The sequence below is a fragment of the Equus asinus genome, chromosome X (assembly GCF_041296235.1).
Source record: "Equus asinus isolate D_3611 breed Donkey chromosome X, EquAss-T2T_v2, whole genome shotgun sequence".
Classification (NCBI taxonomy): Eukaryota; Metazoa; Chordata; class Mammalia; order Perissodactyla; family Equidae; genus Equus; species Equus asinus.
This window is the reverse complement of record NC_091820.1, coordinates 113,665,665-113,679,459: the sequence shown is the minus strand read 5'-3', so window position 1 is coordinate 113,679,459 and position 13,795 is coordinate 113,665,665. Positions and strand designations below refer to the sequence as shown.

General features: G+C 39.8%; 1 long non-coding RNA gene across 1 annotated transcript in view; it reads left to right on the top strand.

Moving 5' to 3' along the window:
* LOC139042655 (uncharacterized) overlaps positions 1–13,795 on the top strand; it is a 127,276-nt gene that overhangs the window by 6,126 nt on the left and 107,355 nt on the right. Inside the window, exon 2 of the long non-coding RNA XR_011499630.1 lies at positions 15–109. This is a non-coding gene — a long non-coding RNA (uncharacterized lncRNA). The remainder of the gene's footprint in view (positions 1–14; positions 110–13,795) is intronic.

Genomic DNA, 13,795 nt, shown 5'->3' with positions numbered 1-13,795 from the left:
CTTTACCTTTGAAGTGCCACCTTTGCAGTATCCAGCTAGTTCGCTGGTCCTCAAGAAGGATGAGAGACATGTGGAGCTGAACTGCCCCAGTTGGCTCACGGACCTGAAGGTGAGAGCAGAGTCATCTCAGCTACTGTGGTCTGTAGCAGAGCTGCCCAGTTGAGCCCAGTCTAGATCATCTGAACCACAGCCAACATGCAGATGGGTGAGAAATGATAAATGATTGTTGTTTTAAGCCACTAAGATTTTGGGCTAACTAATACAGTAGGCATCTGGCAGTGTTGTTTTTCTATGAGTGATAAGGTGACCGTGCATCCTGGTTTGCCCAGGACAATTAAGTTTATGCCCATTGTCCTGGTACAATTATTACTAATGCCGCCTTTCACTCTCAGAAGTATGCCAGTTTGGATGATAAATTGTACAGTCCATCTAGCTGAGGCAACGTGTGGCTGATTGGGTTGCTTTAAGGGCCGGATGGAAGACTTGCTATCTGCTTGTTTACTATTTCCGCCTCTAAATTTCTGTTTCCTAATCTGTCATCTGGGGATTTGACTCTATCCATTTTGAGGAATAAGGTATTTTTAACACTCCTTTAGATGTAGGAAGTTCTGAGTTTCCTGATTTAAAAGTGAATTCAGAGTATTTAGGGGAATGAAAAGATAAGTAGAAACAGTTGAATTTTAGTATATTTAGCTGTAGCTAATTCTTAAAGAGAAATAGCTGGATTTCCTAAAGTTTAATCTGTTCTAATCTGTGTGCTGTGAGATATTCTGTTGAATCTGTTGTATCACTTCCGTGAACATAATAATATTTTGAGGGAAAAGAAAGGCATCTCATAACCATTCTACATTTTTCTGCATGATTACCCACAAAACCAAAATCAGTGGTTTTCTCCTTTGAAAATAAGGTATCTCTCAGTTTAAGGAAATCTAGTATGTGGAAATACAAATTTGGAGAGAGTTTTATTGTTTACTAAATGAATCAACAAAGGTTTCCTTTAAATAGTGAACTGCTCTTGTGCAGTGGTTATAAATTGGATGGGTTTTGCCCCCCAGGGGACAAGTGGCAGTGTCTGGAGACTTTTTTGATTGTCACACCTGGGAGGAGGGTGGATTGCTACTGGCACTTAGTGGCTAAAGGCCAGGGATGTTGCTTAACCTCCTACGGTGCACAGGACAGTCCCTGACAACAAAGGATTATCTAGTCCCAAATGTCAATAGTGCCACTGTTGAGAAACCGTACTCCTATGTACTCAGAATAGGAGTTTTTAAAACCAAGTGGTTTATACACACCTTTTCAGAAATGGAATGTTGGATCAGGTATCCAAAAGCCTGGATTCTAATTGCAGTTCTGCCCAAATTACTAGGAATGGGACCTCAGGCAATAATTTAAACTTTCTGAGCCTCAGTGTGAATATGAACTTCGCAAATGTGAACTTCCTGAGAGTATTTCTACTGCTTTTACTTTTCTACACATTCTATAGCAATAGCTCTCTGGTGAAGGAACTGAGTCAGGGCAGAAAGTCTGTCACTTCCCCAAAGCTGATGCAGAAGCCAAGGCTTCCTGACTTCCTATGCTGCCTCTTTTGCCTTAATTCACTGCAAGATACCTATAGGGCCTGTTTCTAGTCATCAGAGCTTCAAGGAATGTTATAGTTCATTGCTCTTTTTTGTTTGTTTGTTTAGAGAAAATAGTAAAGGAGAAGAAGCAGAAGTTATAAAATATCTCTATAGTGACCTTCAGAGCTCAGGGTTAGGAAAAAGCTGGTGTCCACCAAGCCATCATCATTTAGTTGGATTTAAGGGTGGGGAGTGAGCTGGACTCTAAGTAGCAGCAGGAAGGAAGGAGAGCAAGAACAAAGCTCACCCAGCATTTAGAAACTCTTTAGGGCAGAGAAGACTGGCTATATAAGTTGTAGGGTCCAATGCACGATGAAAATGCTGGGCCCCTTGTTCAAATGTTATTAAGAATTTTAAGGCAGAGACAGCAGAACATTAAACCAAGCACATGGCCCTTCTGGCATGGGACACTGCGTGACTGTACAGGTCACACTTGTGAAGCTGGCCCTGAGGGGAGGAGCCTCCCTCCTCGGTTCCCTGGGCTCTTGACTCCAGGCCCCAGGGAGACAGCTCATTCACTAAGAGCCCTATGGTCCAAAGAAAATGAAGGGACTTCCTCTAGGGAGGCCGCAAACAGTTTCTCACGCTTCTCCTGGCCTTCCTCAGTGGGTAGCCCCAGTCTCAAGAGAAGTTCTGTGTTACAAAGGAAGAGAAAAATAACTTAAAATCATTGTATCTTGGCAGGAGGCGAGTCGAAGAGTGGTCTTACAATCTTACCCACCTGGCTATCTAAACTCAAATTGAGTTCCCTAGGGGGAAGATCATTCTATATCCAGAGGCACCACACTGGGAAAGTCCTTGTGAGGCAATGGTTTTAAATTCAAAGCAAAACCATACAAAGCAAAAACAAATAAACATCCCCTCTCCCTTAAAGTTCTGGTTAAGAATTTAGAATGTTGTCCTGTTTTGCTAATAAAGAGAAAGCAGTTACTCCTCCCCAATTCTGAACTGCCTTTACCCAAATTTCTGATATAGACAGATTAACTTGGTATTTCCTGATGGTGGTGATGATGATGTTGATAATGAAGACAATGATCACGATCATGTTGACAACGATGATGATAACTAACATATATTTCTTACCACATACCGGTTATTCTGCTAAATGATTTAAGTATATTGTCCCATTGAATCCTTACAGTGACTCTTTGAGGTAAGTACTATTATTGTCCCCATATTCAATGCAAACCAAAATTAGAAGCATTTTTTACAAACATTAAAGGAAAGAGATCCTGAGAAGCATCTATCAAACAAGGGATGGTAAAGGAAAAGTAATTGCACAGTTCCCTTTATTAACAAATTACAATGTGAAAAGTGTTGTTGCTTTTTCCTTTTACTTAGGATGCTTCCTTTATTGTATATTTGTGAATACAAAATTTGTTTGTAAATGATTTTCATAGTGCTTAGTACCCAGAGGCTTCTCAATAAAGGCGTGCTGAATGAATTAATAAATAAGGGCTTTCATGGGCTCTCTCAAGATCTCAACCTTCTTAAGAAGTTTCATGAAAACATCCTAAGCTCTTTAATCATGAATTCTGCCACAAGGGTTTTGAGAAACAAGTTTTTGTGCTTGGAGAAGTTCACTGTACCGTCATTTCAGGTAGATCATACCTATATCAGCCTGCCCTTCTGGTATGCTTTTAAACTAAGGCATCATTACCACCACCTTGTGGATATTTCCAATAATTGCAGACAAATTACCCAAGCAGAAAGCCACAGGGTCTTGACTATTGAAACTTACACTTCTTCAGTACATTACTTGACTTTTGCTTTAGCTGGATTTATGGGTAATAAATTAAGGCAATAAATTTGTATCTTTTATTGTAAGTTACCTCAAATTTCTTTTTGGAATTAGGAGTAATGTGATTAATATGTCCGTAAATGAATGGAATGATAACATTTCCAAACAAATCAATTTCTTAGCATTATAAACACTTTATTGTTCTTCTAACCAGAGTAAAAGTTGAGGGAACCAACTTCTTTTGTATTGAAATACACTGTAACTCTATATTTAAACTTTAGATATTTTACCAGCTTTGTTTAAGGTTGTGAGCTCTATGTGTTCAGGAATTTTTTCTTTTGTCTGTTTTGTTTATTACTGTAACTGCAATACCCAGAACAATGCCTGGAATGTGACCAATACTGAATAATTTTTGTCAAATGAGTGAATGAATGCATGAATTAACCAAAAACAAGATCCAATGGTTCTCTGTTTAACATTATGGTTCATGAGTAAGGCGAAATATAGGGGAGAAAAAGTCTCTGATTTCATGGGTGAACTAAAAAAGAAGAGACCAAAATGACCTTTTGTCTGGGTGGTTAGTTTTGGCAAAGTCTTACAGAGCAGTGGTCGTACATTATGCTCGGGACAAGGCCTCTTGAGGTATAGAGCACGGTGGAGAAGAGTGGAGGGTGGATTTAGTGGGAGAAAAGGAGAGGATCTTTTTCTTCTTGCCTTCTCATGATTGAAATGTACCCATCCTTTCTGTCTTCTTTTCAGGATTTTGTTAGATAAATGGTTGATATATTCCACAAGGTAATTGGCAGAAAGCAGTCCTTGTGCTACCACTAAGGAACGGATGGCAGTTGAGAAGAATTGAAGGTCTGAGTTAGTATAACATTTCCTGTTTCTTACCAAAGTGGAAATTGGCTGACTATGTCTGTAGCTGGCCACAGCATGATAAGAGGCTGGGTGGCAAATGCTGAGAAAGTGGAAATGGACATCAGCAATTTGCTGCTATACCTTATAATATGGGCAAATCTTGCTTTATGCAATGGGCATTCATCTAAAAATTTGTGTGGAAATGAATTTAGGTAAATTGAATCCTATTTTAAATCCATGACAGGTGCTTGCCACTTAAAGGAACCCTGAAGGAAATCAATTTTTCAAGTGAAAAAATTGACTAATTTGTCATTTTTGTGGTTTCCTACATGTACTAAAAAAAACCACCCACACACAAACAATCCCCCACAATTTAGAGGGCAGATTTCTTTGAATAGAAAGATGTAGTTTGGGGCTGTTTATTTTTCAAACCGTCTCTGTTACCAAAGCTTAAATCGGGAAATATCTGGCATCCTCAAAGCCCCAATATTCCAATCTGGAGTCTTTTCATAGAATACTTCTGAAGCAGGGTAAGACATATGTCAGATTATTCCAGTCAAAGTTAAAGTGTTAATAAATCATATATAATACTGCCCTTCTCTGCCTTAATTACCACCATTCACTTCTTCACTGAAGCCTTGGGATATATAACATAAACTATAAATTTCATGTCAATGGGAAAGGAATTATAATATGAGCTATTATTAACAAGTACTTACTATGTGCTGGGTATGTGCTATGTGATTTAATACATTAGCTCACCCAATCCTCATAGCTCCCTATGACGTAGATAATATTATTATTTCAATTTTACAGCTGGGGAAACTGAGACACACAGAGGGATTAAGTGACTTACCCAAGGTCACACACCTATAAGTTATGAGGTGAAATCAAATCCAGAAGCCTCTGTACCACCCTACCTCCACATCACACTGTGTATGTGTGTGTACGCACACATGTGTACATGTGTGTGTCCTGACATCCCAACTAGTTTGTGTGTTCTCAAAGAGCAGAGAACAGATAGCTGCCTCTATGCCATACAAACTCAGTGGCCACTCCACCTGCTTTGTAGACTCACTGGGGCAAACAAAGACTGAGAGTTTTATTTTTATAAATTTCCCTCTCCACCTTAAATAAAGCAGATTTATTTTTTCAGGGGATGGAGGGAGTACTGTTTATGTGTCCTAGAAAATAGTTATGCACTGAATGGTAACCACATGCCCTGGAAGGGTTAACTTTATACTCTGAGAGAAGATGAGGCAATGTGTATAGTGGTATACTTGTCTTCTTCCATTGGAACCGTTGTGTGTGTGTGTGTATGTGTGTGTGTGGGAGATTTAGAGCAAGGACCACTCTCCCTGAGTTCAAAATCCTCCATCCACAACTGGTATTAGGGTGATTTGACCTCCTTGGGTCTCATGGTCCTCATCAGTACAATGGGGATGATAATAGTAACATATACCCCACAAGGCTATTTGTGAGGATTGAATGAGATGATTAAAGTGCATAGGATGATGCCTGATGTGTAATAAACGCTCTGCAACCTTAGTTATTATTGTCATTAGCTCCAGGCCCATCAGAATCTTTTAGTACAGTTCCCTCTGAGCTTTTTTTGGTGCTGGGGGCTCTGAGAGAGTCTATTTTGCTAAGCTGAAGAAAGCAGGAAACACTTGTGCATTTGCAGAATCTGTCAGCATTTGAGTTTGCTTAGCCCTGGCAAGAAATGGCTTCCTGCTTTGAAAACAAAGAAAAAAATGTATTTTTTAAGTGCAGAAACACCTTTTAAAAAATACTCAGAAGACTTATTAGACAGAAAACAGCTTTTACAGAGCAACATTGTGGTGACTGAGGGGAAAACATTGTCAAGTGTATGAATCAGATTGCCTTTAATGGAGAAGCAGAGTAGAGCGTGACAGAGACGGCTGGGGTGGTGGGGAGAGAGGGGGAGAGCAGGGGGATGCAAAAGGTTTGCCAAAGAGCCACAGAGACTAGATTGTGCCAGTCCAGAAACCACTTGCCAAATGAAAGCTGCAGTTGCTCTCACTCACTGCCGCTCTGCGGTAATGAATGCATTTTTGATTAGCTTTGCTGATGACCTGCTCTCTATGCACACAGCAGAAGATAGAATAGCGGAGTCTGGGGCTCTCGGTGAAGACTTTAGAGGCAAGGAGGGCTGGCGGGAGGCTTTGATTATCTTTTTTATTTTTCTCTCCTCACCTGCTCCTCAGTGTACATTGAGATAACGCTGGCTTTTTCTGGGAGCAGCCAAGAGGCCAGAACCTTGGGGTTTTTTTCCACACATCGATGCTGTTGTAGAGTAATAAAACTAGTGCCAGAGGGGCAAGGAGCTACGCAGAAACCCCCATCCATCCTCCTCTGATTTCTTTGTAGAGTTTAACTCATCCCCTCAACCACAGGAGACGAATGTCTTTGCATGTATTGAAAAAGAAATTATATCTTTGATTTCCTAGATACATTACAAGCATTTACTAAGAGAGGAGAATTAGGTGGGGAAATAGGTTTTAGGCTCAGAAGGCAATGTCTCTAAAGATTTAGTGCAATTTGAATGGGAACACAAACTTTGGGAAGGAAAAACACAACTTACCAATTTTGGAACAATTTCCTCTCTGGTGCTGTAAGATGAGAACTGAAATCCAATGTTTATAATCAAATGATTCTTCTTTTCACATCAGATGTAGCAGATTTTTTCATATTGTATTTTCTCTGTGCATGGGCTATTAGTTTTTTTTTTTTTTTTTTGGTTATTGTAATTGCTTGGCATTATACGAGGACTGATCTATTTCTAACAAATTGTGGGCTAAGGAAATGGCCAGACCCATCTATGAATGTCAGCCCAGCCTGAGGCTGAGTGATACTGTCTAGAGTAAACATTATTTCCCTTATGGGTAGGAATGGAACGCATGACAACTGTTTGGATACATAGGTAAGGTCCAGCCCTATGCTTAGGCGGTGAGTGCGTGCTTCCTTTGAGTATGATTTGAGGGGCTTCTAGTGCTTCCATATCACCCCTTTTGTATCTTCACCACTGGCCTTGTTGCGCTTTCTGAAATTCCCATCTTCACCCTCTCCTTTGGGAAGACCTCTGTTAAAAGGGCGGTACTGCCTGCATTTGGTACATGCTTCCCAACATCTTTACATCATGGCACACAGCAGCTCCTCAGAGCTGGAGTCAACAAGTTGGGAGACTGGCCACTCCAGGCCTTGAGACCTGAAGAAAATTAGTAACTCAGCACATCTCTAGTCTATCCACATGATGCCATCACCAGTCTTTCATAAGCGCAACCATATAATTTATTGTCCAGCCTGGGACACTTTTGAGAATAGAAGGGGACACTATTAATAATTAAACCAGGACATCAGGCAAACTGTATAATCTAGGAGATTTGGTCACCCTAGTCAATCACACCTTAACCCAGGTTAGTTTTCAAGACTAGCCTTATTGATACTAGACCTCTAAAATGTGTACTTTTCTACTTTGTTTCCTTCATTAGTCCTTTTCTTTATCTGCCTTTCTATTTATGCACCTGCTATCACCTACTATCATTATATTTTTCCTCAGCCTCCATTTTACAGATGAAGAGACAGATAAGAGACTAAGTGATGTTTTGTCCCCTTAGGTTTCCATCAGAAGTGAGCAATCAGGTAGCACCAGGGTCTTTTTGGACCCAGGGGCAAATTGGTGCTATTTGAGTCTTGACTAGCTTTGTCTTTTGGTATTTTCCTTGCTCTTTTACCGTCTCTTTTTCTCTAGCTTTCCAGTGCCCATGTGCTCTCACATGTCCAGAATTTCTTTCTTTTCTCACATCTACTAAAGCTTAACTGTTTTCTACAGTATTCCATTCCCTCAGGACTTTGCCATCTGTTCAAAAATGAATGCTGAAAAATTAACCTATTAGCCTCTCTAGGTAGTGTATTCACATTTAAATAGGGGACTTCTGGAGAAATAACTCTGTTAGTCCAATGAAGCAGTGATAACGGTGGGAATTCAGGAACCTTGGCAAACTGGGGGCATTTTTTGGTTAGAAGATACAGTCTCTCAGTATGACCTAAGTCATATTGTTTGGATACATAGATCAGGTCCAGCCCTATGCTTAGGCGGTGTGTAAGTGCTTCCTGTGAGTATGATTTGAGGGGCTTATAGTACTTCCATATCACCCCTTGGTCAGGTTTGGATAAAAGTTGGATAAGCTATAAATGCCTCTGGGTAAGACTTTCGCCATCATCTAGATGACATGCTCTATGGGATTGTGCTATCATTTTAGATTTTCAGGAATTTGTGAAAGACAATAAAAATGCTTTTCATAAGTCAAAGTTGATGAAAGAGTAGAGAAATAAAATAATCCAGCCTAGGTGCCTGGTCTGCTCCAGGCAGGAACATGAACTCACTTCAGTGTGGTAGATATTTGGAAATGATTGTCTTTTGTCTTCTTGTGATGATGACACATACATTGCATGGAGGATGGGCAAGAGCTCTTAGAGCTAAAATTCCCAGCCCTCTATTTTAGTATCTTCCCCATATGTATCCCTTTGAAACTAAAGTTTAAAACATCAGGCATCAAGATTCTTTGGGAAGTCATTTTCAAAGCACAATTATAATTTATTTCTTAGTTTTTGTATATATCCTCTACTGTAACAATCACCATCTAACCCACCTAGTTGGTTCTCCCTGTGGATGTGACATTTGGTCATTCATTTAACAAATATTTCTTGAGCACCTACTGTGTATTGGATACTGTGGCAGACACTGGTGAACATGATAGACATAGACTCTGCTCTCATGGAAGTTAAACAAACAAAAAACCAAACAAGTATCAAATATAGTAACAACTCATTTTGATTTGTTCAAAAAAGAAAGCCAATAGGATGCTGCAATAGAGAATAGAAGGTGAGGACGAACTTTTGACTGCCAGTAACAGAAAGCCAAGCTAAAATTAGGTTAAATAATGTAGGATTTATTATCTCACTGAATAGGAAGTCTAGAGGTAAGAGAATCCACGGTCAATTCAGACATACAATGTAGTTATTATGAGGGAGCCAGGCAATTTCCATCTTTCTATTTTACCATTCTTAGCACGTGGGTAATGCGTCACTCACAGTTGTGAGATGTCTTCTACAGTTGCAAGCATCACATGTAGACACACAACAGCTAGTTAAAGGAGATTAGGGTTTTCTTTTTCTTTTTTTTGAGGAAGATTAGCCCTGAGCTAACACCTGCTGCCAATACTCCTCTGTTTTGCTGAGGAAGACTGGCCCTGAGCTAACATCCATGCCCATCTTCCTCTACGTTATATGTGGGACACCTACCACAGCATGGCTTGCCAAGTGGTGCCGTGTCCGCACCTGGGATGCGAACCGGCAAACCCTGGGCCACCAAAGCGGAAAGTGCACACTTAACCGCTGCGCCACTGGGCCAGCACTGTTTTCTTTTCCTATATCTCTCTCCTTTATTTTTTTTCAGCAAGGACTTTCCCAAAGCAGATTTCCCTTTGTGTCATATTGGTCAGATCTGGGTCATGTGCTCATCTCTAAGCTGGTCACTGACAAAAGGACAAGATATGATCATGATTGTCTAAGGCCAGTTATGATTCACCATTTGAGACTGAGATGGGGCCAAATTCCCCTGACCACATGACAGCCATATCCTTGAAAAAAAATCACCATTGTGATGGCAAAGAAAAAGTAGATGTGGTTGTTGCTGTGGGGGTAATCAACATTTTCTGCCACAGATAGGGTGGTCAGGGAAGGCTCATTTGATGGAATGACACGTTAACTGACGTGAAGGATGAGATATATTCAGTCAAATGAAGTACAGGAGATAGGACTTTTCAGGCAGAGGGAAGGTCCTGTGCAAAGTACCTGAGATTGAATGTGTTTGGCCACTTTGAGGACCTGAAAGAGGGATAGAGTGACTAAAATGTGGCAAGTGAGGGGAGAGTTCCATGAAATGAAGTTTGGGAGCAAGACAGGAGCTAGAACAATTGCAACTTTGTAGGGCATGGTATGGATTTAAGATTTATTCTAAGAGCAGTAGGAAACCACTGAAGGATTTTAAATAAATGTGGGACATGACCTATATTTTAGGACACTCTTGCTGCTATATAGAGAATGAGTTGTAGGGTGCACAGGAGTAGAATTTGGAGACCAATTAGGAGATTTTTGCAATGGTCCAGGCAACAAATAGTGGGAGCTTGGCATAGGGAGGTAGTAATGCGGAGAGAAGTGGATAGGTAAATTTTATAGGTAGAATTGACATGGCTAATGGCTTAGGTGTGGGAAGGGAGGGAGTGGTGGGGGGAAGCAAAGACATTTCTTGAGCTTTTGGTTTGAAAAACTGGGTAAATGGTAATCTCTTCCTCCTCCTCCACCTCTATCACCACCACCCTCTCCTCTTCCTTCCTCTTCTCTTCTTTCTCCTCTCTTTTAACTGAAATGAGAAAGTCTTGGAGAGGAACAGGTTTTGGCAGAAGTGGGAGTGGTGGTCCAAGAGTTCTGCTTAGACATGTTAAGTTTGAGATGTTTGTGAGATATCCAAGTGGAGTGGCCAAGTGAGTAATTGCTTGGGAGATTCTAGCTCAGAGGAAAGGTCTTGGCCAGAGATATATATCTGGAAGTCAGCAGTGTATAAATGACATTCAAAGCCAGAGGATTGGATGAGCTCACTGAGGGAAAAGAGGTAGAGAGAGAAGAGAAGAAGGTTTAGTACCAAGACCTAAAGAATGTGAACACTGAAACATTGGAGAGATGAAGAGGAGTCTGCAAAGGAAACTGCAAAGTAGAAGCCATTGAGGTAGGAGGAAAACCAAGAGAGACTACATGATTTACCTAGGGTTCCACAGCTCATATTCTTCTCCTAAGGATTCAGAATTGTATAGAAGTGTTTGAAGGGACAAGGTAGGTGAGAAAAGGAAGAGATAATTTTACACACATTAAAAAACATTGTGTTTTTCCTCAGTATAAAAATCATACATGTTTATTGTTGAAAGCTTAGAAGACACATATAACAAAATACAAAAATGAAAATCACCTATAAGTCTATTATTTTCGTGTAAAACTATCTAGTCTTTCTTCCTCCTTCTCCACCTCCTCCCACCTCCTCTCCCTCCTCTTCTCTCCACCCACCCCCACCCCCACCCCTCAGCTCGCCACACTCGGTAGGAGCAGATAAGGGCCAGGCTATGTTGTAATAACAAACCACCCCAAATCTCAATAGCTTCATACAATAAAGGCTTTTTACATATCCAACATATGTGGGCAGGGAACCCCTGCACATCATAGTCATGTAGAGACCCATGCTGATAGAAGACCCTTTTCAACATATGCTTCCATGATTATCAGGGTAGGAAAAGGGGCATGTGGCAAATTGAGCATTGGTCCTTAAATGTTCCATTCACATTTCACTTGCCCAGTTGTGTTACACAGTGGGCATACCTAAAATCAAAGGATCTGGATGCTGAAGTACAATTATACTATGTGCCTTGAAGGAGACATGAAAATATTTATGAACAGTCCTAAGGATTACTGCAAACATATATATGTGTGTGTATGTGTGTGGTTTTCACACTCTAGATACTGTTTTATGACCAGTTTTTTAACTCAATATATTTTTAGAGTAGTATATTTAAACATTTTTCCATGCCATTAAATCTTCTCCTATAATGTGCTTTTTAATAGCTGCGTATATAGGTATACAATAATTTATTTAATCAATCCTTTATTATTGGCTGATTCAGCTGTTTCCAATATTTCACGATGGCAAATTATGCTGCAGTGAAGCTCAATTAACATATATCTTTGTTCTCATTTGTGATTCTTTCTACAAGATAAATTCCTAGATATGGTGTTGCAGAGTCAAAAGATATGCAAAATATTAAGACTTTTGCTACTTATTGTTAAATTTTCCTTCAAAAATTTTGATCAATTTATGCTCCTATAAGCAATGTGCAAGAGTGTACATTTCCATGGATCTCACCACTTCTTGCTGTTATTCATTTTTTTAACATTTGCTAATTTTCTCAATAAAAAATCACATTGATTTTACTTGTATTTTTCATTTAGTAATGGTGAGATTGAGCATTTTTATATGCTTCTTGGTCATTCTTATTTTGTGAATTGCCTATTTGTGTCCTCTGTACTTGTTTTTGGACTGATGCTTACACCCGTATCAATACTTCACTCTTGCACAGCCCCCACTCATAAACTTACTTCTTTTCTCTATTTCCCTTCTGAGCTTAGAATGCTTAATAGTAACTAAGGCAACAAAGAGTGTTAGGTTGTTGGACTCCCAAATAGTAGCAATAATCATGCTGAAACCATCAACAATAGCTTTTATTAACTGTGTATAGCCTAAACAAAACTGCATTGTACATTCTGAGCATCTATCAGAGATGGAAACATTTTTTATGAGTGCTTTTCTAGGTGTATGTAGTCCCTATCCTGAGGGCAGGTCAACTGCATCCTATGTGAATGGGTCCACCTGGAGTTGTACAGTGTGTTTGCCTTGCCGAGGGCCTGAAGGTCTGAGGACCTGGGTCTTGTTCATAACTGTTAGCTCTAACTGATTCTAATACCGTCATTTTCTACTTTCTCTCCTCTCTCTCACTTCAATTCTAACCATCAAGTGAATAATATTTTTCATCATAAAGGGCATTGTAAGTTACCAAGGGTAAATGACTGCTTGTTCTTCAGAAAAAAAAATTTTTAGCACAATAATTGATTCAGGTAAAATCTGACACAAGACCTCAATATGTAAAACTAATGAATGTAAAGATGCTCTTATTGAAGCAGTTGTGTGTTTTCCACTTGGCCTCCCCCTTATGCTCCCTGCACAACTCAAGTTTTCCATGGAGCACAGTTTAAAAACTATTGGTCCAATGGAACTGGCATTGGGCCTAGAATGAGGAGTGAAACTAACTGGCTGTGGGACCTTAGATGTGTTGCTTAACATTTCTGAACCTTACTTTCTGAATCTATAAAATGGGAAAAATATAAAATTGATACTTATATATTGAGCAATTACTCTGTATAAAATCACTCTACTAGATACTAGGGAGGATTTGAATAATATGAGAGTCAGTCTTTGTCTTTAAGAGGTTTATAATTCACTTGATACCTACTCTACTGATATTCTAAGATGCCTAGGAGATCCAGTAAAAAGCAGGTGCAAATAAGAATGACAATGTGAAAATCTTTGAAAGAAGTAAAAAGAAAATCATACAAAGGCAAAATAGTATTGTACATATTGAACTACTATTAATATTTTATTGATCGTGTCAGAAGATCAGGGGTTTCTTAAAGGTTGAACTAGGGTGTTTTGTAGAGCTTGATCCAGTCAATCAAAGAGTGGTAGTTGCTGTCCTGTCTCCTGCCCCCTTCCACTATGTTCACTAGTATTTCAAAGAGTCATGAGAAGTGCTTCCCATCTGGAAACCACTGTCAAGTCTTGAGACCCGGCATGAAACCGACCCACTGAGAAAAGGCAGTCTCTGAGAAAACTTTACAGGATTCAGAGGCTAGGCTTGGTTTGGAGGTACAACTATCTCAGTAGGATTCAAGC